Source organism: Vipera ursinii (genome assembly GCF_947247035.1).
Source record: "Vipera ursinii genome assembly, chromosome: 1".
In the NCBI taxonomy this organism is placed as follows: Eukaryota; Metazoa; Chordata; class Lepidosauria; order Squamata; family Viperidae; genus Vipera; species Vipera ursinii.
The window spans coordinates 9,095,273-9,120,703 of NC_139512.1; the positions used below are offsets into that span (position 1 = coordinate 9,095,273).

Genomic DNA, 25,431 nt, shown 5'->3' on the forward strand with positions numbered 1-25,431 from the left:
CACGCCTGGCTCCTTTGGTGATAAAGTAAGCAGGCAGGAATGCTTTGCACCTTGCAAACCCTTTGCCAACTTTCTCTCCTCCAGGTGAGTGAGGATGGCAGCTTGTCTTGGGCTCCCAAGACAACCACTCTCAAGAGCAAGGGACACCTGGCTTATAAAACCAAACCGGGTTTATTTATTTGGGGTTTTTTGCACGAATCGGAAGGTCCCCAACCTGCCACTGCAAAAGGATAAGGAAATTCTCAATCGCCCAGGTCCACGGTTGTCCCAAATGTGCTTTTCTTTTCTTTTTTTAATTTTCAAAAGGCAACTGGATGTTTCCTTATTATTATTTTTCTTTGAAAACATTTCACTTCCCATCCAAGAAGCTTGTTTGGGTCTTCAGTTCTAGAACATGCGAAATAATGGATTCTAGAACTGAAGAAGCTTCTTGGAGGAGAAGGGAGATGTTTTCAAAGAAAAAAAAACACCAAGGAAGTTCAGTTGCCTTTTGGGGGGGGGGGAAAGCACCTGTGAGATAAAAGCCAAGATAAGCTTTGTCCCAAAATGCCAAATTTGGACGAGCAGGTGGATTGCTTTGCATGTAAATCTCCTCTGCCTCCCTCATTTTCCTCCTTGGAGGAGTGGAACCGCAACGTTTTCTTGTTGTGAAGACCATCGGAACTCACAACTCTTGGGTGATTGGGTTGCAGAAATACAGTATAACAGAGTTGGAAGGCTATACCAGGGGTAGGCAACCTCGGCTCTTTTGTGACTCGTGGACTTCAACTCCCAGAATTCCTGAGCCAGCATGGCTCAGCATGGAAACCTCTCCCTTTTCCCTCAGCATGGCTGGCTCAGGAATTCTGGGAGTTGAAGTCCACCAGTCATAAAGTGGCCTAGGCCAGGGGTAGGCAACCTTGGCTCTTTTATGACTGGTGGACTTCAACTCCCAGAATTCCTGAGCCAGCATGGCTCAGCATGGAAACCTCTCCCTTTTCCCTCAGCATGGCTGGCTCAGGAATTCTGGGAGTTGAAGTCCACCAGTCATAAAGTGGCCTAGGCCAGGGGTAGGCAACCTTGGCTCTTTTATGACTCGTGGACTTCAACTCCCAGAATTCCTGAGCCAGCATGGCTCAGCTTGGAAACCTCTCCCTTTCCGCTCAGCATGGCTGGCTGAGGAATTCTGGGAGTTGAAGTCCACAAGTCATAAAAGAGCCAAGGTTGCCTACCCTTGCCCTATGCCACAGGTCTGCAACCCGTGGCTCCAGAGCTGCATGCGGCTCTTTCAGCCGTCTCCTGCGGCTCCCAGTCCTCTACCATGTGCAGTCCAAAAAACCAAAAAAAAGTGGGACTAAAAAAGTTCAACCAATCAATTCAAATATGCAGGGTAGGTGCATATCTCGCCTTGGCTCCACTCTTCAGTCAAACCCTGTTCTGCGCATGCGCACATGTACGTGCATGTGCACACATTTTTTGCGGCTCCCAGTTTTTCCTTTTGTGAGGGAACCGGTTCCGAGTGGCTCTTTCACTGTTTCAGGTTGCTGACCCCTGCCCTATACCATTTCAGACAAATGGTTGTCCAATCTCTTCTTAAAAACTTCCAGTGTTGGAGCACCCACAACTTCTGGAGGCAAGTCGTTCCACTGGTTAATTGTTCTCACTGTCAGGCAATTCCTCCTTAAGTTCTAGGTTGCTTCTCTCCTTGATTAGTTTCCATCTGTGGCTTCTTCTTCTGCCTTCAGATGCAAGGTTTGGGGCTGTGGCTGACATCGCCTTCTCTCTCATCTGCATGTCTTTGGAACCGACTTGGCAAATGAGAAGCCTTCTTCTAGAATCTAGATCAGTGTTTCTCAACCTTGGCAGTTTGAAGATGTATGGACTTCAACTCCCAGAATTCTCCAGTCAGTTTAGCTGACTGGGGAATTCTGGGAGCTGAAGTCTTCCCATCTTCAAACTGCCAAGGTTGAGAAACACAGTTCTAAGATGATGCTGAGGTCCAGCTCCCATCAGCCAGCCACCCTGGTTTGGACAGATGGGTACTGTGGTCTGATCCCTGCTGCAGAGGTAAAAGCAGGGCAGGGCTGGGCAGGGCTGAGATAGGATGCATTGTTGTTGCACAGACATGTTAAAGATCATTGGTACAAGCAAGGGAAGCGGCTGTTTTGCTGAAGTCTGTTACTCTGTGGGCTGCTTAGATTTCTGCCCCACCTTTTGTTCAGGAGCTCAGTGAACATGCTGCTTGCTCCTATTTTCTCCATAAAAACAACCCTGTTGGGTAGACTCGGTGAAAAGATGGGGTACAGCCCAAAGTTATCCAGGGAGTTTCTAAATGGCTGAGGTAGAACTAGATCTCCCCACCCTTAATCCAATCCCTTCCCCGCTACACCTCATTGGCTCTTAGAAGGAGTGGGCGGGTCCCAGCCAATCAGCTTCTGGAAATGAAGTAAGATTAGAACGCAGATCTCCCCACTCCTAGTCCATCCCTTCCCCCACTACACTTCTTAGCTAAGAGGGAGGGATTGACCCAATTTCAGCCAATCAGCTTCCATGGCTGGGGAGGAGGGGGTAGGTAGAACTAGATTTCCCCCTCCTAGTCCAGTCATCTTTCCCGCTACACCTCATTGGCTCTTCTATTGAAGGGGTGGGATCATCCTGGAGAAACCTATTCACAAGTAGTCCTCAATTTACAACTCTAATCCGGCCTGGATTTACGGTGGTAACTCAAGGCAGTTGTTAAGTAGATTACTACGTGACCACTCCTGATTTTACAACCCTTTTTGTGGCAGTCGTTAAGCGAATGCAGTGGTCCTTAAATGAATCCATTTTATCCAATAGGCTGTTGTTGCTGGAAACCGGAAGTAAATGCTGGAAACTGGCCCAAAATGCCAAAATTCAGCCAGGTGGCTGTGGGACAATACAAACAGCCATAAATGCGAGCTGGTTGCCAAGTGCCCAAAATGTGATCATGTGACCATAGGGAAAATGTGTGTGTGTGTGTGTGTGTCTCTGTGTGTGTGTGTGTGTGTGTGGCCTTTGGAACTCCATAGCTGGGTCGCAAGTTCCCTTTTTAGGAGTCTGTGTGACTGCGAACGTTCACTAAGGGACTGGTCGTTAAGTGAGGACTACCTGTATGTGGTCACTAGGAGTCAACAACGATTTTCATGTCACATAATCAATCAAAACCACTGTAGCAGAAAGGGATCTGAGCTCCAGTCTTTAAAAATACAAATTGGGGATGCTTAGCGATGGCCTTAGGTCAAATTCAACTCATGACAACGACAATAATGACAATTGTCATGGTAATCTCTATACCGGGTTTGTTGTCGTTTTGTTTTTGTTTTTTTGTTTTTTTGCTAATGATGCACGTGTGGCTTCTCTTTGCCTCCTTCTAAAATTATCCCCTGGGATTTCTTAGTGGTGTCTCATCCATATCCAACCAGGTCTGACTCTGCTTAATTCTGGGAGATTACTCAGAGCCAAAATTGTGTTGCCACCTACTACTTTGGAACCAAAGCAGAGAGGCGAGTCTATTTCTTACTCACGCCCACGGATCTGTGCCTTCATGTTACGTACTTTTGCAGGAACAATTCTCCTCTTCTAGGAAGGGTGACAGCGGACTGCCGAAGAGGTGACGTGGGCAGGGCCATGTCACCTCCGTGGGTGAGACCAAAATTGTTTACTTGCGGCGCAGTGGGGAAAGGGGGTGAGAGGGAGATTTTTTTTAAAAAAAAAAACACCTCCCTTTTAGATTACATACTACAGGTGCTCCTTGACTTCCCACAGCTCGTTTAGTGACAGTTTGAAGTTACAACAGCACTGGGGAAAAAAGGGACTGTTTTTCACACAACCATTGAGACAGCCCCGTGGTCATGTGATCAAAACTGGAAGGCTTGGCAACTGGCATGGACTTCTGGTGGCTGCAGCATCTGCACTCATGGGATCACCTTTTGCGACAAGCAAAATCAACGGGGAAGCCAGCTTCATTTAACGACTGGATCAAGAGCCCTGGTGGTGCAGTGGTTAGAAGGCAGTACTGCAGGCTACTTCTGCTGACTGCCGGCTGCCAGCTGTTCGACAGTTCGATCCTGACCGGCTCAAGGTTGACTTAACCTTTCCTCCTTCCGAGGTCGGTAAAATGAGGACCCAGATTGTTGGGGTGGGGTGGGGGCAATAGGCTGACTCTGTAAACTGCTTAGGGAGGGCTGTAAAGCAATATGAAGTGGTATATACATCTAAGTGCTATTGCTATTACTAACTTAAGTGCAGTAATTCGCTTAACAGCTGGGGCAAGAAAAGTGGTAAGTCGAGGACTACCTGTACAACCTTGGTCTCCCCACGGTACAAAACTGAGCGGGTGATTTTCAACAAAGGTGCTTGGAAGACTTGTAGAAAAGAAGAGGCGGGGGCCCGAATAGAGCCCGTGGGCTTCAGGTGGCCAACCCTTCTCTTTAGGGAATACTTATGGAGAAGCATCCGCCCCATCGTCTTAGTGAATTTCTGCCTGTTTTTTCTAACCCATCAGGACAAGAGTCAGCAGTCTGTCTGCATTTGAAAGACAAAGGTGGTAATAATAATAATAATAATTAATAATAATAATAATAATAATAATAATAATAATAATAATAATAATAATAATAAGTAGTTGGAAGGGACCTTGGAGGTCATCTAGTCCACCCCCCTGCTAAGGCAGGTCCCTCTTTTGAGGACAGCAAAGTCCGCATTCTGGATAGAGAGGACCTCTGGTTTGAAAGAAGGGACAAAGAGGCCATCTACCTTAAGACTGAACAGCCCTCTCTCAACTGGGGTGGGGGGGTAGGGGGAGGGATACGACATCACCTATGTCCTGTTTTACGACACAGTCCTTTCAGCAGCTCCAAGAAGCTGCCACATCCATTTGCACTCTGATTCAGGTGGCCCTGAGGGCACAGATAAAACCTCCAAGTGGCCTCAACAATCCTCAGAGGGAGTGCTTAACAACCAGATGACTGCAAGGAATGTAAATCTTTCCATTCTCCACCATTCAGTCAGAACTGAAGAAGCTTCTTCGACGAGGAGCAAAACATCTTCAAGGAAAAACAAAGTCCAGTCGCCCTTTGAAAAAGCACCTTTCGGACATCCCAGGGTTTTATGATCACCGTTTGTGACCTTCCCAGCTGGCTTCTGACAAGCGACTTCAGTGGGGAAGCCGGATTCAGTGAACAACTGAAGTGATTCATTTAACAACTTCACTTAGTAAAAAAAAAAGTAATCAAATTGGGTGTGACTCACTTAACAACCGGCTAGCAAGGGAAATTCTGGTCCCAATTGTGATCAAAAGTTGAGGACTACCTGTATTGGCCGTGAGGTGTCTTGAGCAATTGGGTGAATTTAAGAGCCGGGGAGTCCTAGTGATGGATGGCTTCAGGGTCTTGTCAGGAATGGTCAAAAAGGTCAAAATGGCAGCCACAACAGGAGTTGTGTCCATTATGACCAGAGTCTCCGTAATTAATTACATGTATTTTATGATACTGTGCCGACTCATAGCAAGAGGCAGCCAAGGCAGTGTGAATCTGATCAAGGTTCAGGGGTAGGCAACCTTGGCTCTTTTATGACTGGTGGACTTCAACTCCCAGAATTCCTGAGCCAGCCATGCTGAGGGGAAAGGGAGAGGTTTCCAAGCTGAGCCATGCTGGCTCAGGAATCCTGGGAGTTGAAGTCCACGAGTCATAAAAGAGCCAAGGTTGCCTACCCCTGATCTAGTCAAAGTCACCATGAAAAAGGGACAGGAAGCTCTTAGTCATAGCCCAGCGTGCGAAAAAGCTATTAGCATTCCCCGTGGAGCTTCTCCAGTGACTAAGACTGGTTTAGCCCTCAGAGTTCCAGTAAGAAGAGAGATCTCCATCCAATCCTGAGATTTAATGTAATCGAGATACTATCTTGTGTCTCAATTGCTTCCCATATGTGGCCTTCTTTTAAAAAGCACAAACAGATTGCATCAGGGCCTCTGAGCATACACAGAGAGCTGTTCCCTCACCTTTGTGTAACCCAGGGGTAGGCAACCTTGGCTCGTGGACTTCAACTCCCAGAATTCCTGAGCCAGCATGGTTGGAGTAGAAGTCCATGAGTCATAAAAGAGCCAAGGTTGACTACCCCTGGTGTAACCACTGTCTGTTCAGCTAATAGTACAGGTAGTCCTCAACGTATGACCACAATTGAGCGCCAAATTTCCGTTGCTAAGCAAGATAGTTTTTAAGTGAGTTTTGCCCCATTTTACGACTTTTTCTTGCCAGAGTCACTAAGAGAATCACCACAGTTGTTAAGTCAGTCACGCGGTTGTTAAGTGAATCTGGCTTCCCAGTTGACTTTGTTTGTCAAATGGTCACAAATGGGGATCACATGAGTCAGTTGCCGAGCGTCTGAATTTTAATCACGTGACCATGGGGATGCTGCAATGGTCATAGGTGTGAAAGCCGGTCATAAGTCACTTTTTTCAGTGCTGTTGTAACTTCAGATGGTCACTAAACTGTTGTAAGTCGAGGACTACCTGTAAACGGTATTAGAGGCCTAGCTTTTCAGCTATTTTTCTCTCCAATGTCAAAGGTTTAAATACTTGATGTGCAGTTGATGCCTCGATGTATGTGGTCCTCAAGTTATGGCCATTCATTCAGTGACCGTTTGAAGTTACCACAGTGCCGAATGAAGAGACACATGCCCAGTACTCGAAATTCTGACCATTACAGCATCATGTGAACAAAATTCGGGTGCCTTGCAACCCGCTCACAGTTAACAAGCACTCGCAGCTTCTACAGTCACATGATCAGAATTTGTGACCCAAACAAAGTCAATGGCAAGCTGGCTTTCTGATTTTTTTTTAAACAATTGCTTATACTTTTTGTAATTTTTTTTTGGTACCTTCATGTAGTTCCTGTCTGATGACCACATTTGGACAGAGTTGGCTGGGATGGTCAAAAACGGGGATCACGTGACCCTGGGGCACTGCAACCGTTCTATATACCTGCCAGTTGCCAAGCGCCTGAATTCTGATCTGCAGGGATGCTGCAACAGTCGTAAGTGCGAGGATGACTCATTTTTTTCAGTGCTGTTGTCACTTTAAATGGTCACTAAACAAACTGTTGTAAGTCGAGGACTAACTGTAATCCCCAATCATTGTGTTCCAGCCTGGCCTGTCCAAGGTTTGACTTGCTCAGCTGCATCTCACAGCAAGCGCAACCACATTTTTGTAACTTTCCTATGGCCTTCCTCAACTTGCCCACCCTCCATTCACAGGGCCTCAGGAGGGCTGGGGCACAGCCCAAGTATCGAGGTGCAAATACCCTCGATTTACAATAATTCATTTAGTGACCATTCAAAGTTACAACGGTGCTGAGAAAAGGAACCTAAGGCCCTTGTTCACTTACGACTGTTGCAGCATCCCCATGGTTGCGTGATCAAAATTCGGATGCTTGGCAACTGACTCGTATTTATGACGGTTGCAGCAGTCTGGGGTCACGTGATCCCCTTTTGCGACCTACTGACCAGAAGAAACCAGGTATTCACTTAACAGCCATTTTACTAAATTAACAACTGCAGCGGTTCCCTTAACAATTGTAGCGAGAAAAGTCATAAAATGGGGCAAAACGTACTGAATAAATGCTTCACTTAGCAACATAAAGTTTGGGCTCAATGGCGGTCGTAAGCCGAGGACTACCTGTAGGCAAAGGCGGCATTGTAAAACCCTTTGTGATTGTGTCTTTGTATGTGTGTGTGTGTGTGTGTGTGCATGTGTGTGTGTGTCTGTGTGTGTTGCTCTTTTTCAGTTAGCAGCAGCAGCAGCAGGCGGCAATTCGTCTGGGTTTAAAAGGCACAAGACATCCTTGTCCAAACACTGCTGTTTGCAATGCGCCACCCCACCCAAACGTTTTTGGAATATTCCGCTGGTTCTTTTGGAGCCCTGCCCAACTGTTGGGTGAATCCAAAGCAAAGAAAAAAGGGAGAGAAAGCTGACCTTTGCCAGCTGAGTCACCGGCCACAAGGCCATGTCAGAAGGCCGAAGGGAGCAGAGGGAGTTGAGGATGGATCCTGCCATGAAGCTGTTTCTCGAGCTTGATCAGATCTCTCTTGGTGGAACATAACGCAGGTAGTCCTCGACTTGTGACCACAATGGAGCCCAAAATTTATGTCGTTAAATGAGACATTTGTTAATGCCAGTAAAAGCGATGGGGGAACCAGGATTCGCTTAACGACTCTGGGATTCCCTGAGCAACTGCAATGATTTGCTTAACAACTGTGACAAAAAAGTTGTAAAATTGGGCGTGACTCCCTTAACAGCTGCCTTGCTTAGCAATTTAAATTCTAGTCTCACTTGTGGTCGTAACTCAAGGACTGTCTGTAAAACTGTAACCTGTAACAATTAAACAGTCATTATGTTTGGGCAACATAGTTAATTTGCCGGTTGAGTTAACCCATGTTTTGGGTTCAAGCCAGCAGCCCATTGCTATGGCGGGCTTTCAGTTTGTTCTAGTACAGGTCGTCCTCAACGTACAACTACAGTGGAGCCCAAAATTTATGTCGCTAAATGAGAAATCTGTTAAGTGAGTTTTGCCCCATTTTACAACCTTTCGTACCACAATTGTTAAGTGAATCACTGCAGTTCTTAAATTGGTTGTTAAGTGAATCTGGCTTCCCCATTGACTTTGCATGTGAGAAGGTTGCAAAAGGGGATCATGTGACTTTGGGACACAGCCACGGTCATAAATATGAACCAGTTGCTAAGCATCTGAATTTTGACCACGCGATCCTGGGGATGCTGCAAAGGTCGTAAGTATGAAAAATGTGTCATACGTCACATTTTTCAGTGCTGTTGTAACTTTGAACAATCACTGACTGAACTGCTGTAAGTCAAGGATTACCTGTACAGTACACTATTCACTTAGTGACCTTTAGAAGTTACAGCAGCACTGAAAAAAGTGAATTATGACCATTTTTCACACTTACGACCATTGTAGCATCCCCACAATCACATGATCAAAATCTAGAGGCTTGGCAAATAGCATGTATTTATGACGGTTGCTGTGTCCAGGAGTCACATGAACCCCTTTTGCGACCTTCTGACATGCCAAGTCAATGGGGAAGCCAGATTCACTTAACGACAGTTACTACTGCGGGACCCGTAGCATGCCTCCTCTGCCGGCATGTGTCGGACTTAAAAACTGTCTTGAATAGCAATGGAAAGTCAGCTCATAAGGATGCATCATGTAGTCATAAATTGAGGACTGCCTGTACTATATTTCTTTATGAATTAGGTTAAGTTACATGGTAAAGGACAGAATTAATTCTATGTTAATATTATGTGAATCTCTTTTCTTCCTTTTAATCGCTCTTGTGTATATAAAAAAAGTTTGTACGATCACTGTTGTGTCATTCCATCCTTCCGAGGTAGGTAAAATGAGGACCCAGATTGTTGGGGGCAATAAGCTGACTTTGTAATAATGCCTCTGGGGTGTGTGTGAAAGCCCTAATACATAGGCATATACATAGAATGAAGGCTACTGCTAAGCTTGTCAGCCGCCCTGAGTCTTCGGAGAAGGGCGGGATATAAATGGAATTAAAATAAAATAAATAAAATAATAATATGTTACTATTTTGGTTATATTTGAAGAATAATAACATTAAAATAGGAAACAAGGAAAACTACTTGAAAAAATCGCACCAAACCGCAATTTGCAATATTTCTGGGCCAAGACCTTTGTCATAAGGGACAGGCTCAAGAAATGAGGCCAACAGAATATTAAATTTAATATCATTTCATTTGCATTTGAATTGTGGCCTTCTCCTAGATGTTAAGATTCACATCCTCACTTTTTAATATTTCGGAATTTTTGTGTTTTTAAGTATAGATAGTCCTCAATTTATAATCGGTCATTTAGGGTCTGTTTGAGGTTATGACAGCCCTATCTTGGGTCTACTTATAACTTGGATCTGAAGTTCTGGCGGTTGGGCCCCCTCCGTGGACATGTGATTCGTATTATGGTTGCATTTATGTTTGTGGCGCCCTGCAGTCACATGACCACATTTTATGATGGTTTTGTTGAAAAATGGCAGTTTTCTTTACTTCCAGTTTTCTGCAAAGTCATGCCCATAGCGAATTATGGGCTCGCTTAATGACTGCGGCGTTCACTTAACTGTTGGAAAAAAGGTTGTAAAATTGGGTTTGGTCATGTGACCGACTCATTTTACAATCACCATTCATGACCATACACCATTTATGACTGTAATGGGCAGGCTCCATTATATCATATGTCAAGGACTACCTGTATACATTTGAATGAAAATTGATACCTCAGTACTCTACACAATGAAATTCCTTGGGGGTCTTATTTATAATGTTATCCCAGTTATTGCATTTTTATGGTCTGATATGTTTGATATACTTTTTAATTGGTTAGTGTATTGTTGTATACGTATATGTTGCCTTCTGGGAACCATAAAAGCATTTGCAAGAAGTTAAATAAAAACAAATGGAAATAAGAGTTGATAATGGTTACTTCCCAGTCACATTTAAATAATTCTTTGCCTTCTATCTAGAAATGTCCATGGGGTCAAGATGGCAGCCATGAACGTGACTGCCATGTTAACTTTTTTTTGTCTCCCTCCCATAGATGCCCCTCATCTCCACTAAGGTCAGCAAAGATACCCTGCAAACTCTTAATTTTCCTCTAATGATGATCTGGATTTTTATTTTATTTTATCATTTTAGCCATTGTCTATATCCATTGCAGGATGAAGGCCTTTTCCACATGTTTCCAATCAATATGGTCCTGATTTTATTTTGTTGAAAGAAAAATCTTCAGGGTTCAGTCCAAGCCCGGAATAAACAAAATGGAGACTGCTTTAAAAAGAAGGTTGTAGTTTATTGAAGAGCAGAGCCACAAGACAGGAAGCTCTGGAGCAGCTGACCACATGTTGCTGGGAGTGGTGGCTTTTTGTACCTCCTTGGGCTTTTGAGATTGTTTCCTGTTCCTGTGGCATGAACTTTGACCTGAGGTTCAGTGCATCCTTTTGGTATTCTGATGGTAGGTATGTAGATTTTAGGGGTCTTTGTCTTTCTAATCTCATCAGCTTCTAGCTTCCTGGCTCCAACCTTTCTGAATAGGACAGGGGTAGGCAACCTCGGCTCTTTTATGACTCATGGACTTCAACTCCCAGAATTCCTGAGTCAGCTATGCTGACTCAGGAATTCTGGGAGTTGAAGTCCATGAGTCATAAAAGAGCCGAGGTTGCCTACCCCTGGAATAGGATTATCAGACCTGCATTTCTACAGACCTGGTTTCTGCCTGGGGCTATTAAGAAAAAAAAAACCGGGCCACCTTTTTCTGCCTTTAAGATCCTTTGGGGAAATATAATATCCTGCCTTTATAATATTCCCCAAAATATTTCTTTCTCTGAGGAGGAGTACTGTCCTCCCACAATTTGTTTGTTTATATTTCCTATCACTATTATTTCTCATCGAGAAGCTGACTGACTTGAAATTCTCCCCCGCCATCTGCGATTGGATTCAAGACTTTCTTAGGGATCGGGTACAAACAGTGAGGGTCGGGTCTGCTTTGTCCACCCCCCCCCCCCACCTGAAGCTTTGCACCGGCACGCCACAGGGCTGTGTGCTTAGCCCCTACCTGTACTCTTTATACACTTATGATTGTGTATCATCTGACCCATCCACTGCGATAATCAAGTTCGCAGATGATGCAACTGTGGTGGGTCTTATTACAGGTGGGGATGAGACAGCATATAGGGCGGAGGTACAAAAACTATCCATACGGTGTAGTAACAACAACTTGCACCTAAACATCAGCAAGACGAAAGAGATGGTGTTAGGAGGAACCTGCCCCACTTTACATCGGAGAGAACTGTGTAGAGAGAGTTTCCTCCTTTAAATTTCTGGGAGTCTACCTCTGTGAAGATCTGACCTGGAAAGTTAACACAACTCAGGTGGCTAGAAAGGCCCAACAGAGGCTTCACTTTCTTAGGGTCTTGCGGAAGAACAGGGTAGAACAACAGCTAATGACCCTCTTTTACCGGTCTACTATAGAGAGCGTCCTCTCGTATGGTATTGTGGTTTGGTATGCTGGTCTGACAGCCGCGGACAGGAAAGTATTACAGAGGGTAGTGAGCACAGCACAAGACATTGTGGGCTGTTCCCTGACACCACTGGATGACATCGCCAGGTCCCGTTGCCTTGGAAGAGTGAGGAAGATTCTCAGGGATGACTCACACCCTGGACGGTATCTCTTTACTGTCCTATCATCCGGTAGGAGATATAGGAATATAGCCAGCCGTACCAACAGGTTGAAAAATAGCTTTTATCCGTGGGCTGTTAGGCTTTTGAATGGGACATAATCTTATGCAGAATTGACTTGGGAGGCCGGTGTGTGGTGTAGTTGGTTCACATAGTGTGGTGGGATGGAGGGTTTGTTGTCACTGTGTGTTGGGGGGAGAGAGCACGGGGGGGGGGAGGCTCAGCTAATCTCAATGTACACATGTTGTACTTTGACAATAAAGGTTTATTATTATTAAACCACCCATCTCCCTCAGAGCCCCAGCTAGTGGTTGAAAGAAAATGTGGTTTGGGCTCAACACTGTGTGTGAACTCAACTGATCATGGTTTAGGTTTAGGAAATAAACCAAGTGGAGGGATGGGACCCTTCAGGATACAGCCTGAAGATTTTTGAAAAGATGTGCTGAACTGGCCTCCTTCCATTCATTCGAGCAATTGGCAAGACTGTCATCTCAAAAATACAGTAGCTCCAGTCATAGATTTTACTCATTCATCGCCCTTTCCCGAGACACTGATCTCCTCTCATCGTCCCTGGCTGCCTCCACTAAACCCGCTCCCTACATCTAGTTACTCCATTAACTCCTTTGGGGAAGCACGCCGTCTACTATCCTTGGCGGGCTTGCCCAGCCAAGCCAAGCCACGAACTAAGCGCGCAACAGCCCTATTGCGCAAACGCGTCTGCAGTCGACCGGGTTCAGCGCGTCGTGTGAACGCCGCCCGAGGTCTTCAAAAGCCTTGCCCACGGAACAGCAAGATTGAAATCGTGTCCCGGGCTGCTCGGCTCGCCCCTCCCGGCCCTGGTCTCCAAGCCTCGCTTTACGACCTTAAGGGGTCGGGGAAAGCCAGGGCTGGCTGGCCGTTCCGCAAAAGCCCCGGCGGTCGGAGCTACAAAGTGGGGGGGGGGGAGGAGGAGAAGAAGAGAGGCGATCGGGTCCCACAATCGTGCCCGGGGCGATCGTGCACTTTATCCCTTCCCGCCCTTAAGTCTCCAAGCCTCGCTTTGCGACCCTAAAAGGGGTCGGGGAAAGCCAGGTCTACTGGCCGTCCCGCAAAAGCCCCGGCGGTCGGAGCTGCAAAGTGGGGGGGGGGAAGGAGAAGAGAGGCGATCGGGTCCCACAATCGTGCCCTTTATCCCTTCCCGCCCTTAAGTCTCCAAGCCTCGCTTTGCGACCCTAAAAGTGCTGGGGGGGGGGAAAGCCCAAGGTCGGCTGACCGTCCCGCAAAAGCCCCGGCGGGGTCGGAGCTGCAAAGTGGGGGGGGGGGAGGAGAGGAGAGGCGATCGTGTCTCACAATCGTGCCCGGGGCGATCGTGCTCCCAAGCCTCGCTTTGCGACCCTAAAAGGGGTCGAGGAAAGCCAGGGCTGGCTGGCCGTTCCGCAAAAGCCCCGGCGTGGTCGGAGCTGCAAAGGGGTGGAGCGGGGGAGGAAGAGGCGATAGGGGGGGGGGGGTCCCACAACCCTGCCCGGGTGAACTGACAGCCTGCACGGGCAAGAGCCGCCTCGCGCCTCGGTTGGGCGGCGGCGAGCGCCGGGGCCGCAGCCGGCGGGCGAGGTTGGCGGCGTGACGTCACCGGGCAAATCCCACTGCTGACTTTGCAGCCTTCGGGAAGCCGCGCTGCCTCCTCCTCCCCCGCCTCCTCCTCCTCCTTCTTCTTCTCGGAGTTGGCTCTTTTCTTTTTTTTTCTTTCCTTTTCCTCCCCCCCCCTCTCCTCCTCCTCCCCTCCGCCTCCCCCTCCTTCGCAAGCCCCACCCAGCCCCGTGTGACTCTCCGGGCGCGCGGGCGCGCGGGCGCGCGCGCGTGGAGAAGGGAAGAAGAAAAAAAAAAACTTTTTGGAGCGCCTCCCTGAACATTAAAAAAGCCACCGGGGCTGGCAGGCGGATACCTTTTGGCGAGCCGGGCAACGCAGGCGGCGGCTGCTGCTGCTGCTGCTGCTTGCAAAACGAGAGATCCTCGCCCGCCCTCCTTCCCTCCCTTCCTTCCTGCCGCCGCTTTCCCACGACCATCACAGACGCGGGTTGGATTTGCTCTCGCCTCCTCCCGTTTACGGATCTTTGCCGGCGCTTCAGGAGCTTCCCGTCTGTCCGGAGCGAGGATACAGCCACCCACCCAGCCACCCACCCCGTTTTGTTTTGTTTTGTTTTGTTTCCTGCGGAGAGGACATTTCGGATTGTCGATTATTCAGCTTGTGAAAAATCCCGGTTTTCTTTGGATTCGGGATCGGTCCGGCGGAGAGGCGTCTGTCGGCTTCGGTGAGTCCCTTTGAAGCGTCTCGGGAGTTGCCAAAAGAGACCCATGGAGGCTCTCGGTGCTGGGAAGGCGAATCCCGTGTATTGGGGGGGGGGGTGTCAACCGGGCTTGGGTTCCCACGTTACGCTGGGGAGACGCGGGGCCAGGTCCCCTGTGGGAAGCAAAGAGATCGGGTCGGAATCACCTGGGCGATCCTTCTTTGGTACGGTAGATGATCTTTTTTTTTTTGGCTCTCTGGCCGAGCTGCGTTCTTTCTTTCTTACTTCGGAATAATAATAATAATAATAATAATAATAATAATAATAATAATAATAATAATAATAATAATAATAATAATAATAATAAGTTGGAAGGGACCTTGGAGGTCATCTAGTCCAACCCCCTGCTCAGGCAGGAAACCCTATACCATTTCAGACAAATGGCTGTCCAGTCTCTTCTTAAAAACTTCCAGTGTTGGAGCATTCACCACTTCTTAACTCAGTAAGAGCTGAGCAGTGCGTAGACCCATCTAAAACTACATTCCCCGAGTTTTTTTAAGCGACAGCTTGTATTGGAGGCACCTTACGTTGGAGTGCTGCCATTTCCTATTGAGTAGATCTATCTGTCCTGCTGAAGACGTGCTGGCACTGCTTAGATCGAGAGAGATCTAGTTTGTCGAAATAATAAATTGGGCGGTTGCTGGAAGAAGCAGGTAGGGGGGAAAAAATCGGTCATTGCTAACCTTTGTATCTTAGGGTGGCAACTGCTTGGAGAGTTAGATCCAGTTTATTGTTCTGGGGAGGATCAAATCCAAATTAAGCAAGCGTAGCATCACAAGCTGAGGTGGGGGGGGGCTGTATCAGGATGTGACCCCATTCTGGGACTTATTCCCACCGAATTAATATAGAATTAGGTCTTCGCGTTTTGTAAGTGAGGGGAAACAGAAATAATTTTTATGCTGTTTTTCACTCTTTTTTTTAATCCAAGAAAGATCCCCCCACTTTCCCAGGGAACAAAAAATAATAATAATCAGTACAATGGCCTGGAATCCCTGCGGACATTAAACAGATGTGGGATTGCGGAGGGCGATAGGAAGGAGGATGGGCGCGTTTGACAGTGAACAAAGCTTTGTGTGTTCTCTCAAGCCTTTATGGGAAAAGGCATTTTTCTCAACAAGCCAGATGCTCTCTCTGAACCAAACTTTTATGGTTTTAGTTGACAACAAAGAAATAATTAGGAAAAAGATGTGCTGTGCTTTTTATTTAAAAGAATCAGCCACACCGGGAGAGGAGATTTTGGGCATTTAAGTCCATCTGGATTGATTTCTTTCTTAGTGCCTGGATTCTCTCTTGTGTTTGCCTGGGAACATCTATGAGGGGTTAGGAGCCTTCCTGGAATAATCAATTTCCTGGGAGAAGGAAGGAAAAACTAGAAAAAAACTGCTCTAGTTAGAATTGAAGAAGCTTCTTGGATGAGAAGTGAAACATTTTCAAGGGGGGGGGGGGGAAACCAAGAAAGTCCAGTTAGTTTTTGGGGGACAAAAAACAACAAAACACCTTTTGGGACAACCATGATATGGATGACTGAGAATCTCCACAGACTTTTAGCCTGCTTTTAAGGACCAGGAGTCTTTTGGCTTATGGCTTGGATAGCGCCTTAACTTTTCCTACCCTTACCAATCCATTTCTGAATATCGCAAGAACTAGATACTTTTTTTTTTTACAAGACTCCCTGGTCCTGATTTTGGAGAGGAAGCTGGAAGTCAGGACATTTAGATGGTCCAGAGAAGAAGAAAAAAAATGTCCTATGGTTTTTTTTCCCCTTTCCTAGAGAGAAAGGCAAGATAACACAGATGGGAAAACAGACATGGATTAACCAGGAGGTGATGTCTGCTGGAGGAAATCTGTGTCTCCTTTTGAGGGAATCCCATTCATTTTATCCAGCCGCTGTTTCTGCCCAAAGTAAACCCAAGCACCCTCCCTTTGGAGAGGTGGGGCAGCCCTTCCACCTCCCACTGATTTTTGCCCATGTCGGCAGGATTTGACTTAATCCCCGTGTCTGGCGCCCACCCTGTCCCCCTTTTCCTTTGTTGCATTGTCAGGACCTTTTCCATTCATCCTTGTTTCTCTCCCTCCCCACCCCAGCCTCCTGCAGGAAAAACTGATCCACGCTTTCCTATCCCAGCTCTCTCTCTCTCTCTCTCTCCCCCCACCCCACTCGGTTTTCAGGCTTCCCAGAAACTCCATGATATGGTGGGAGTACAGCGTGGGTGACCAGAGTCCGAGGCCTCCTTCTAGGCAAATAGATTAATACACACACACACACACACACACTGCTATATTCTCCCGCATGCCTTCTGACCTGGAAACCTGGATGCGTGCAAGCAGTTCGCCTTTATTTACTCTATGATGAGAGACTGTGTACTCTGAATATGCTCAGGAAGAGCACGGTTACTTTATTCTCCCCAATCCAGGAGCCAGAAAGAAATAGCTTTGCGGATTGGAACAGGTTCAGATGATTCAGGATCCCCCATCTGGATCCATCCCCAGGATCAGAGGTTGAGTCTTCTGAGGTTTTGGACTCATGCTGGAGTCCACTCCTCAAAGAAACTTCTCTCTCTCTCTCTCTCTCTCTCTCTCTCTCTCTCTCTCTCTCTCTCTCTCTCTCTCTCTCTCTCTCCCTCTCCCTCCCTCTCCCTCTCCCTCTCCCTCTCCCTCTCCCTCCCTCCCCCCCCTCTCTCTCTCTCTTGAATGTGTGAAGCTCTGGAAAGCTAACATCTCCCGGTCTGGGTAACCCAGCCAGATTGGATCCTGCAACATTATCCTGGGACTTTTATATTTGCCTTCATTCGTGAGGTTCAGTAGAAGACCTGTGAGCAGAGAAGCCATCTTTTAGCAAAGGGCTGCTCTTCTCCTCCTCCTCCTCCTCCTCCTCCTCCTCCTCCCCCCCCTCTTTAAACCCTCCCCCCCTTGGGATGGCCTTCCATTCCTCTCTGCCTCTGCGCTGGACCTACAGCAAACTTTCCTCTCCTTTCTCCGAGTAAAACCGCTTTGCTGGCCACCCACTTGGGTGTCCTTGGGAAACCTGGGATGATTTTGCCTTCCTGAAGGAAGGGAGGGGGGGACCCCCAGCTCTCCAGTTCCCGAAGCCGGGTGGAGATTGAAGGCATTGTTTGGCACTGGGAAGAGGAGGCTGCTGAAGTGGGAAGGTGGGTGATCCAAAGATGTGTCACTGAAGCATTCAGAAAATTAAACTCGGCCACGCGCAACGCCCTGTGCATTGGCAGAGGCTTGGGGAGGGGGGGTGGGGGTGGAAAGGAAGGAATTTCAGGCCATCAAAGCTGCCGGCCTGAGTCACGCAAGTCCCCAGCCCTTCTCTGCCCACTTCAAATATTGCTTCAGCAGCATTTGCAATGCCCCGGTGGAAAAGGGGAGGTTTCCATGCAGAAAGTGCTTCCTTACTGTAAGGAGGGCCAAGAACTCCTCCATGGGCAGTGGTGGGGAAAAAGAAAAAACTGCTCTCCATTGAGGACTGGGAGGAGATGCCTTGCAAAGTCATCTTCCAGTTTCCAGATCCTACCACCCTATTTGTTCAGAGGAGGTTGCAGAGACCAGTTTAATAAAACAAAATAAAACTATTTCCCCCACACACATACACACACACAAAGAATTGTGGATTCGGTAAGGCAGAGGGAATTTCCTGTGCCAGCATCTTCAGTCTCACTCTGAAAACAGTGTTTCTGCATCTTGAGTTTGCAGGTCTGGGTTTGTGGAGCTGAATTTGCCAGCATCCCCCAGAACACATTGATGGATGGACCCTGAAAACTACTGAATGTTAATGTTGCTCCTTTTAATTAGAGAGAGAGAGAGAGAGAGAGAGAGAGAGAGAGAGAGAGAGAGAGAGAGAGAGAGAGAGAGAGAGAGAAAACAGGAATAGCCCTACAGATTTGCAAATGGCAAAGCTTTTGTTTTTCTCTTTTTATGCCTTTGCTTTGACACCTCTGCCTCTATTTCGTCTCTGGAGGATGGCATGGGGAGGGAATATAAACCTACCCACCCACCCGCTTAGTGTTCTGTGGTCCAGAGAGCATTTTTTTCCCCTTGGTTTGAGAATAAATTGTAGCTTCAGCTTGCAGGCTTAAGTTATTGGTGCGGAAGGGGTGTGAGCTTGCAGCCCTATCCACCCCATCTCACTTGGAAAAAATGCAGTGGGGCTGGAAAATTTCCAATCTAGTTTTGCAGGCCAGGGGAACGGCATGCATGCCTTTGACATTTTGACCTGGGAATCTTTCCACTTTCCTTTAAAAACAGGAGTGGGTGCTCCCGCTGGGGACCTTCGGGTGACACATGGAAGGTCCTGCTTCAAAAGGAAGGGGAGGGAATGGGAATCTCCTCCACTAGAGATTATGTTGAATTAAAGTCAGCTGCAATTAATACGCCCTCCACACACCCAGACACGCTGAATCCTGTTCCTTTCCTGACCGGTTCAAACTTTGTCAGTTTGGAGGCAGAAAGCTTTGGGGCATCCCAAACAGTGAAAAAAGACACACAACCTTTGATTGCCCTAAGTTGTGGCAAAATTTGGGGGTGCCTCTCTTCCGGGGGACTAACATTGCCTACCATGCAAATGAAGGAGGAATAATATTTACTTGTTATTGACCCTTTGGGCCTTGGGGGTGTCATTTTAATCACACACACCCTCTTCCTTTCTGCCTGCTGCTCCTTCCAGGGCTAATTTTGGGGGGGGGGGAGGCTCACAAAATCAAAGATGGTGGTGGCTAAGCCACAGGTACAGGAAATCCTTAACCTATGACCCCAATTCGGACCAGAATTTAGATTGCTAAACGTGGCGGTTCTTAAATGTGTCACACCCCCTTTACAACCTTCCCCCCACAGTTATTAAGTGAATCCTTGCAGTTGTTAAGTGAATTGAGCAAGTCATTAAGCAAATCCAGCTTCCCCTATTGCAGAGGTCTTCAAACTTGGCCCTTTTACGACTTGTGGACTTCAACTCCCAGAATTCCTCAGCCAGGCATGCGGATTCTGGGAGTTGAAGTCCACAAGTCGTAAAAGGGCCAAGTTTGAAGACCCCTGACCTATTGAGTTTCCTTGTTGGAAACCCAGCTGGGAAGGTTGCCAATAGTGATAACATGAGTTCATGTTGTAAATATATACCGGTTGCCAAACTCCCAAATTTTGATCACATAATTGTGGGGATGCTGTGATGGTTGTAGTAAGCATGAGGACCCGTCCAAAGGCACTTTTTTCCCAGTGGCTTGGAACTTGGAATGGTGGCTAAAGTGATAGTTGTAAGTCGAGGACTACCTGTATCTTTCCAGAGCTAGAGGATGCTATAAACAAGAGCAGGGGTTTTCATACTTGGCCCTTTTATGACTTGAGGACTTCAACTCCCAGAATTCCTCAGCCAGGCACACTGGTTGAGGAATTCTGGGAGTTGAAGTCCACAAGTCATAAAAGGGCCAAGTATGAAGACCCCTGAACAAGAGCTTTGGTTGTTTTCACCTAAGATTGGTCAGCTGAATGCTCTTTGCACAGGAGCAGAGAAACAGAATATTTCTGTCTCTCCAGAAACTGTAAATTAGGGGAGGGGGGGAGGGAGGGAGGGAGGGAGAGAGAGAGAGAGAGAGAGAGAGAGAGAGAGAGAGAGAGAGAGAGACCTCTCAAACCATTCTCCTCAGATCTTTTTCTCAGCCCTATTGTTCCCCAACTATTTGAGTTTCTCCCAGCAGAGGGCGCTCTTGCTTTGCTGACTCATTCTTGATAATACCCCCTTTTGGCTTCCACACTTTAAGCGGCCACATAAATACAGAACATGATCTATATAGTCAGATTAAGGTGGGAAGCAGGCCCGAACCCTATAACAATGTTTCTCAGTCTTGGCAACTTTTAAGAGATGGGGGGACTTCCAATTCCCAGAATTCTCTAGCCATGGGGAATTGGCTGGGTAGCTGGGCATTCTGGGGAATTCTGGGAGTTGAAGTCCACACCTCTTAAAAGTTGCCAAGGTTTTTTCGAAACACTGCTGTAGGTTTGCAACCTGTCTTTACATACTATCCAATGTGGTGGCCAGGGGATTCTGGGAGTTGAAGTCCGCGCTTCTTAAAAGTTCCCAAGGTGAACAGACACTGCCCCTATTTGCTTTTTAGAATAAAAGTAGAATCGGTGCCTTAGATGCTCATTCTAGGCCTCAGTTCCTAGTCCCCTTAAAAGACAAAAGACCCAGCTTAAGCTTTCATTGCATCCCCAAAGTAGTAAGAATAGTCAGGGAAACCAGAATTGTGTTGGCCTAAAGATAAACTGGAAGAAATGACTGATAAATTCTTGGGGGGATGGTAATTGTCTATACAGTACATACTGATAGGAGAAAATATTTGTATTTCAGGGCTGAACTGTGGCATTCTTGGTGCTGTCTGAGCTTGCTTGTTTTCTTGCAAACGTTTCATTACCCAAGTAGGTAACATCATCAGTGCTGATGATGTTAAATAAAAATATTAGTTACCAGCATTGATGATGTTACCTAGTTGGGTAATGAACTGTCTGCAAGAAAGCAACCAAGCTCAGAGAGCACCAAGGATCCTGCCATCTATACATAAACATTTCTCTCTGTATCCCTGCATTCTTTCTTTCTGACCTCTTCTGCTCTTATTCTCCACACACCGTCCAAGTCTTTCAAGATAATTTGAAGTGGTCTATAATCCATAAAAGCTTATTCCGTTGTTACTTTTTTTTTCTCCTTTAGCTTTTAACCTCCACAAGAACGTTGTTTTTAACCACGTGATGACTCGTCTAGATTAGAAAGTCTTTGCCTGATAAAATCTCTGAGGTGATCTAGTTCGCACATCACTCTTAAGCAGGAACTGAACAAACCACAATATGACTCGCTTTAAAATAGGAATCAAGGCTATGGCTTCCCTGGTTTCTTGTTTTAACTTTGTGAGCATCTTTTTCCCCCTTTTTTCTCGAGAGTAAGTCACCAACTCTACCTGAAAGTGGTCTACTCTAATTCTCGATTCAGTCCAGAGAAGGCCCAAAGTCTGCATGTTCCTATTTTAATCTAAATATACGTTTAGCAATAGGCTCAAAGAAGCTTGCCTGATAACTTCCACACAATTACCCAGTGATTCAGTTCAGTCTGGGGTTGTGGGTTAGTCTTCAGACCTGTCACATGGCAGATAATAAAAACTTTCCAAATCATAAATCAGCTGTATGGCCAATGACCAAGAACTCCTGGCCGCTTCATGTTTTTCTGATAGCCTTTTGCTCACTGATATAAATTGCTATCACATTTAATAATACAACATGCCAGAGCAATGGGTTAAGGCATGATCTGTTAAATCATGGCCTGCTGAATAGCAGCCTAGATTCATGCCTCATACAAAGCCAGTCTTTCTTAACCATGGCAGCTTGAAGATGGGTGGACTTGGACTGCCAGACTTCTGGGAGCTGAAATCTACACAACAAACTGCCAAGGTTGAGAAACACTGTAGTAAGCTATCCGTCATGTTTTACAAATGATTGTAATTCATTTTCTGCTCATAGGTTGTCCTAAGTCGGAACACAGCAAACCAGAATATGCTAAGAGGCTTAACTGGTTAACTAAGGACCAGGCAGCTGCATTTTCACCCCATTTTAAGTTTGGTTAGAATTCATCGTGGCTAACTTTTTGTGGATGTGAGTATCCAGCCAGTATCCTGGGTTCTCTATATCCATGCCTTATTTACCCTCCATGACACCCCAAAAAATGGAAGCTGGAATAACAATAAAGCCAGGCCATTTTTTTCTGCACTTTTTTTAAACCCTATGGGCAAAGAGTGGATGTGAATTTTGATTCATGGACATAAGTGTGAGGACTCGTTATAAGTAATTTTTTTTTCAGTGACATAATTTTGAATTCCCTAAAGGAATGGTCGTAAGTGGAGAACTACCTGTATCTCGCCAGAGCGAGGGGATACATGCTATGAGCAAGATGTCGTTTTTTTTGTCTGGGGTTTGTCCATTGCACTCTCTTTTTTTGTATACAGAAGAGAGAAAGAGAAGGAATTTCGATTCGGTGGGGGCCCTGGGCACTTTTTAAAGTCAGAGCCCGTTGCTGAGAGTCACTCAAAGTTGTTTCGAAGTGCGAGATGGGCGGCAAATAAGTTTGATAATAATTTTTTTTTAACCTGGTGTTTACATTTGCATCTTTGTTCTAAAGGGAAGTGAGAACCAGGATGGTAAATCACTTCCCCTATATGGAGTGACCAACCCACTTAGGTATGTCCTGTGAATATGATTGGCACAAGGCCCAAATGAGGAGACTGGACTGGTCAGAAGGAAGCTGGGATGTTGCCCTGCTGGCTACCAGGCTTGGCAGGGAGTTTTCTGGCTGGCTCCTGCTTCCCCTCCCCCCCTTTTGCTCCCCAAGATGAGGAGCCAAGGCTCAAGCCTTGCAAGCTAAGGAACGGCACGAGCAATTAGAGCATGGAAGGGACCTTGAAGGTCCTCTAGTCCAACCCCCTGCTCAAGCAGGAGATCCCTTTCCTTTTTTAGGTAAACCATGGCTCTTGATGGCTTCCTTGCAAGGACATGAAGATCTGGAAAGGTGGAGAGCATATGATAGTTTGTTTGACTATGGTTTGTTGAAAGCACAGGCGGCCGTCTGCCCAACGTGCTGATTCAGAATCAAAGGAAGCCTAGCCTGTAGTATCTGAAACAAGCTGAACTTTGGATGATTGTGGCCCATCTCTTTCTCAGCCTGCCAAAGCATTATATTCTGTCAGTGTTTCTCAACCGTGGCCACTTTTAAGATGTGTGGACTTCAACTCCCAGAATTCCCCCAGCCAGCCATGGTCTTCCAGGTCTTCCAATAGTGCCCGTATCATTACTGCAGCTGAGTCCATCTCCCTTGCTGCTCACTGTCCTCTTCAACTTTTACAGGTAGTCCTCAGCTTATGACCACAATTGAGGCCAGAATTTCTTTTGTTAAGCAAGGCAGTTGTTAAACGAGTCATGCCCAATTTTACAGTTTTCCAACCAATTTTTATCATGGTGGTTAAGCAAATCACTGCAGTTGTTAAGCGAATCAACCAGTCATTAAGTCAATCCAGCTTCCCCCCATTGAAGCCAGCTGGGAAGGTGGCAAATGGTGGTCACGTCACACACACAACACAACACAACACAACACACACACACACACAGAGGACACTACAACTGTTGTAAATACATCCTGATTGCCAAGCACCCAATTTTAATCACATGCCTTGGGGGGGGGAGAGGAGAATGCTGAGTTGGTTGTAAGTGTGAGGACCGGTCATAACTCACTTTTTTCAGTGCCGTAACTTTGAACGCTCACTTAAACAAAGGGTTGTAAGTCGAGCTGTTTTCCATTTTTCATTGCCAGCCTTTTAGGGTTAAGTGTTCTAATTACAGCTAGTCCTCGATTTGCAACCATTCATTTTGTGACCAAGTCACAACAGCACTGGAAAAAAAGGATGAACGGCCAGCCCTTGCACTTAGAACTGTTTCAGCATCCTCAGGGCCACGTGAGCAAAATTTGGGTGCTTGGCAACTGGCATGTCTGTATGACGGTTGTAGGGTCCCAGGGTCACGTGATCCCCATTTGCAACCTTCCCAGCTGGCTTCCGACAAGCAAAGTCAACGGGGGAAGCTGGATTTGCTCAATGACCAAATGATTCACTTAACAACTGCGGCGATTGGCTTAAGAACTGTGCAAAAACGGTAGTCAAGCCAATCGTGATTCGCTTTGAACAACCGCTTTTAACACCTGCAATTCTGCTCCCAACTGTGGTCATAAGTTGAGGACTATCTGTCTGTGGAGATTCTCAGTCATCCAGGTCAGGGTTTTCTCAAAAGTGCTTTTCCAAAAGGTGACCGGACTTTCTTGGAGTTGTTTTTTCCCTTGAAAACATTTCCCTTCTTATCCAAGAAGCTTCTTCAGTTCTCGGGGACTATCTGAAGTCTGAGATGCAGGACTAGTAAATGGGCCAGACGTCTTCAAGAGGCTTTTTTTCAACCTGGCCTCTTATAGATGCAGAGGGAATACAATTCCAAGAATTCCTGGAAAGAATTTGGAGAGTTTTAATCCTGACACATCTGGAGACTGATTAAGGCACCGGTGCTGCTTCTTCTTCTTCTTCTTCTTCTTCTTCTTCTTCTTCTTCTTCTTCTTCTTCTTCTTCTTCTTCTTCTTCTTCTTCTTCTTCTTCTTCTTCTTCTTCTTCTCCTCCTCCTCCTCCTCCTCCTCCTCCTCCTCCTCCTCCTGCTGTTTGTGACACCGAAGAGCAATATCAGAATTGAACTCTTTTCTCCAAACAATTGGGATTTTTAACTTTTGCTGGTGCTAAAGAAGCCGAACATACATTAGCCCTTTTTGCCTGTTTCCTGCCTTCTCCAAAGGGAATTTAGATTTTTTAGATTTCCGGCTCTTGTTCACCACCTGAGCAAACAGTTTGGGGGTGCAGGAAAGGAGGGGGGGTATGTGTATTAGGGGATTAAGAGAAGGGTTATCTTGTGATTCGTGACACGCTGAGAAACCTCTATTGAAACTCAGGTTTATAGGTTTTATGGTGGCCAATCTGGACAGTGGTAAGGCCTATTCATTTTTTCCTTTTTTTCCAGTAAGATGGGGGAGGTGTCTGTGGACATGGTTGTCCCAAAGATGCTTTTTCCAGGCAACTGGATCTTCTTTTTTCTCTTTGAAGACGTTTCGCTTCTCATCCAAGAAGCTTCTTCAGCTCTGACTGGATGGTGGGGAATGGAAGGATTTATACTCCTTGCATATATATATATATACCTATATATATATATATACCTATATATATATATATATCTAAGGGACGCGGTGGCTCAGTGGGTTAGGACGCTGAGCTTGTCGATCAGAAGGTCGGCAGT

The 25,431-nt window shown here is 46.4% G+C and overlaps 1 protein-coding gene across 1 annotated transcript in view; it reads left to right on the plus strand.

Annotated features, from left to right (window-relative positions):
- Positions 1 to 14,092: 14,092 nt before the first annotated feature.
- Positions 14,093 to 25,431, plus strand: part of MIDN (midnolin) — a 45,747-nt gene continuing 34,408 nt past the window's right edge. Inside the window, exon 1 of the mRNA XM_083363900.1 lies at positions 14,093 to 14,544. The gene's annotated coding sequence lies outside the window, so the exon portion shown is untranslated. The remainder of the gene's footprint in view (positions 14,545 to 25,431) is intronic.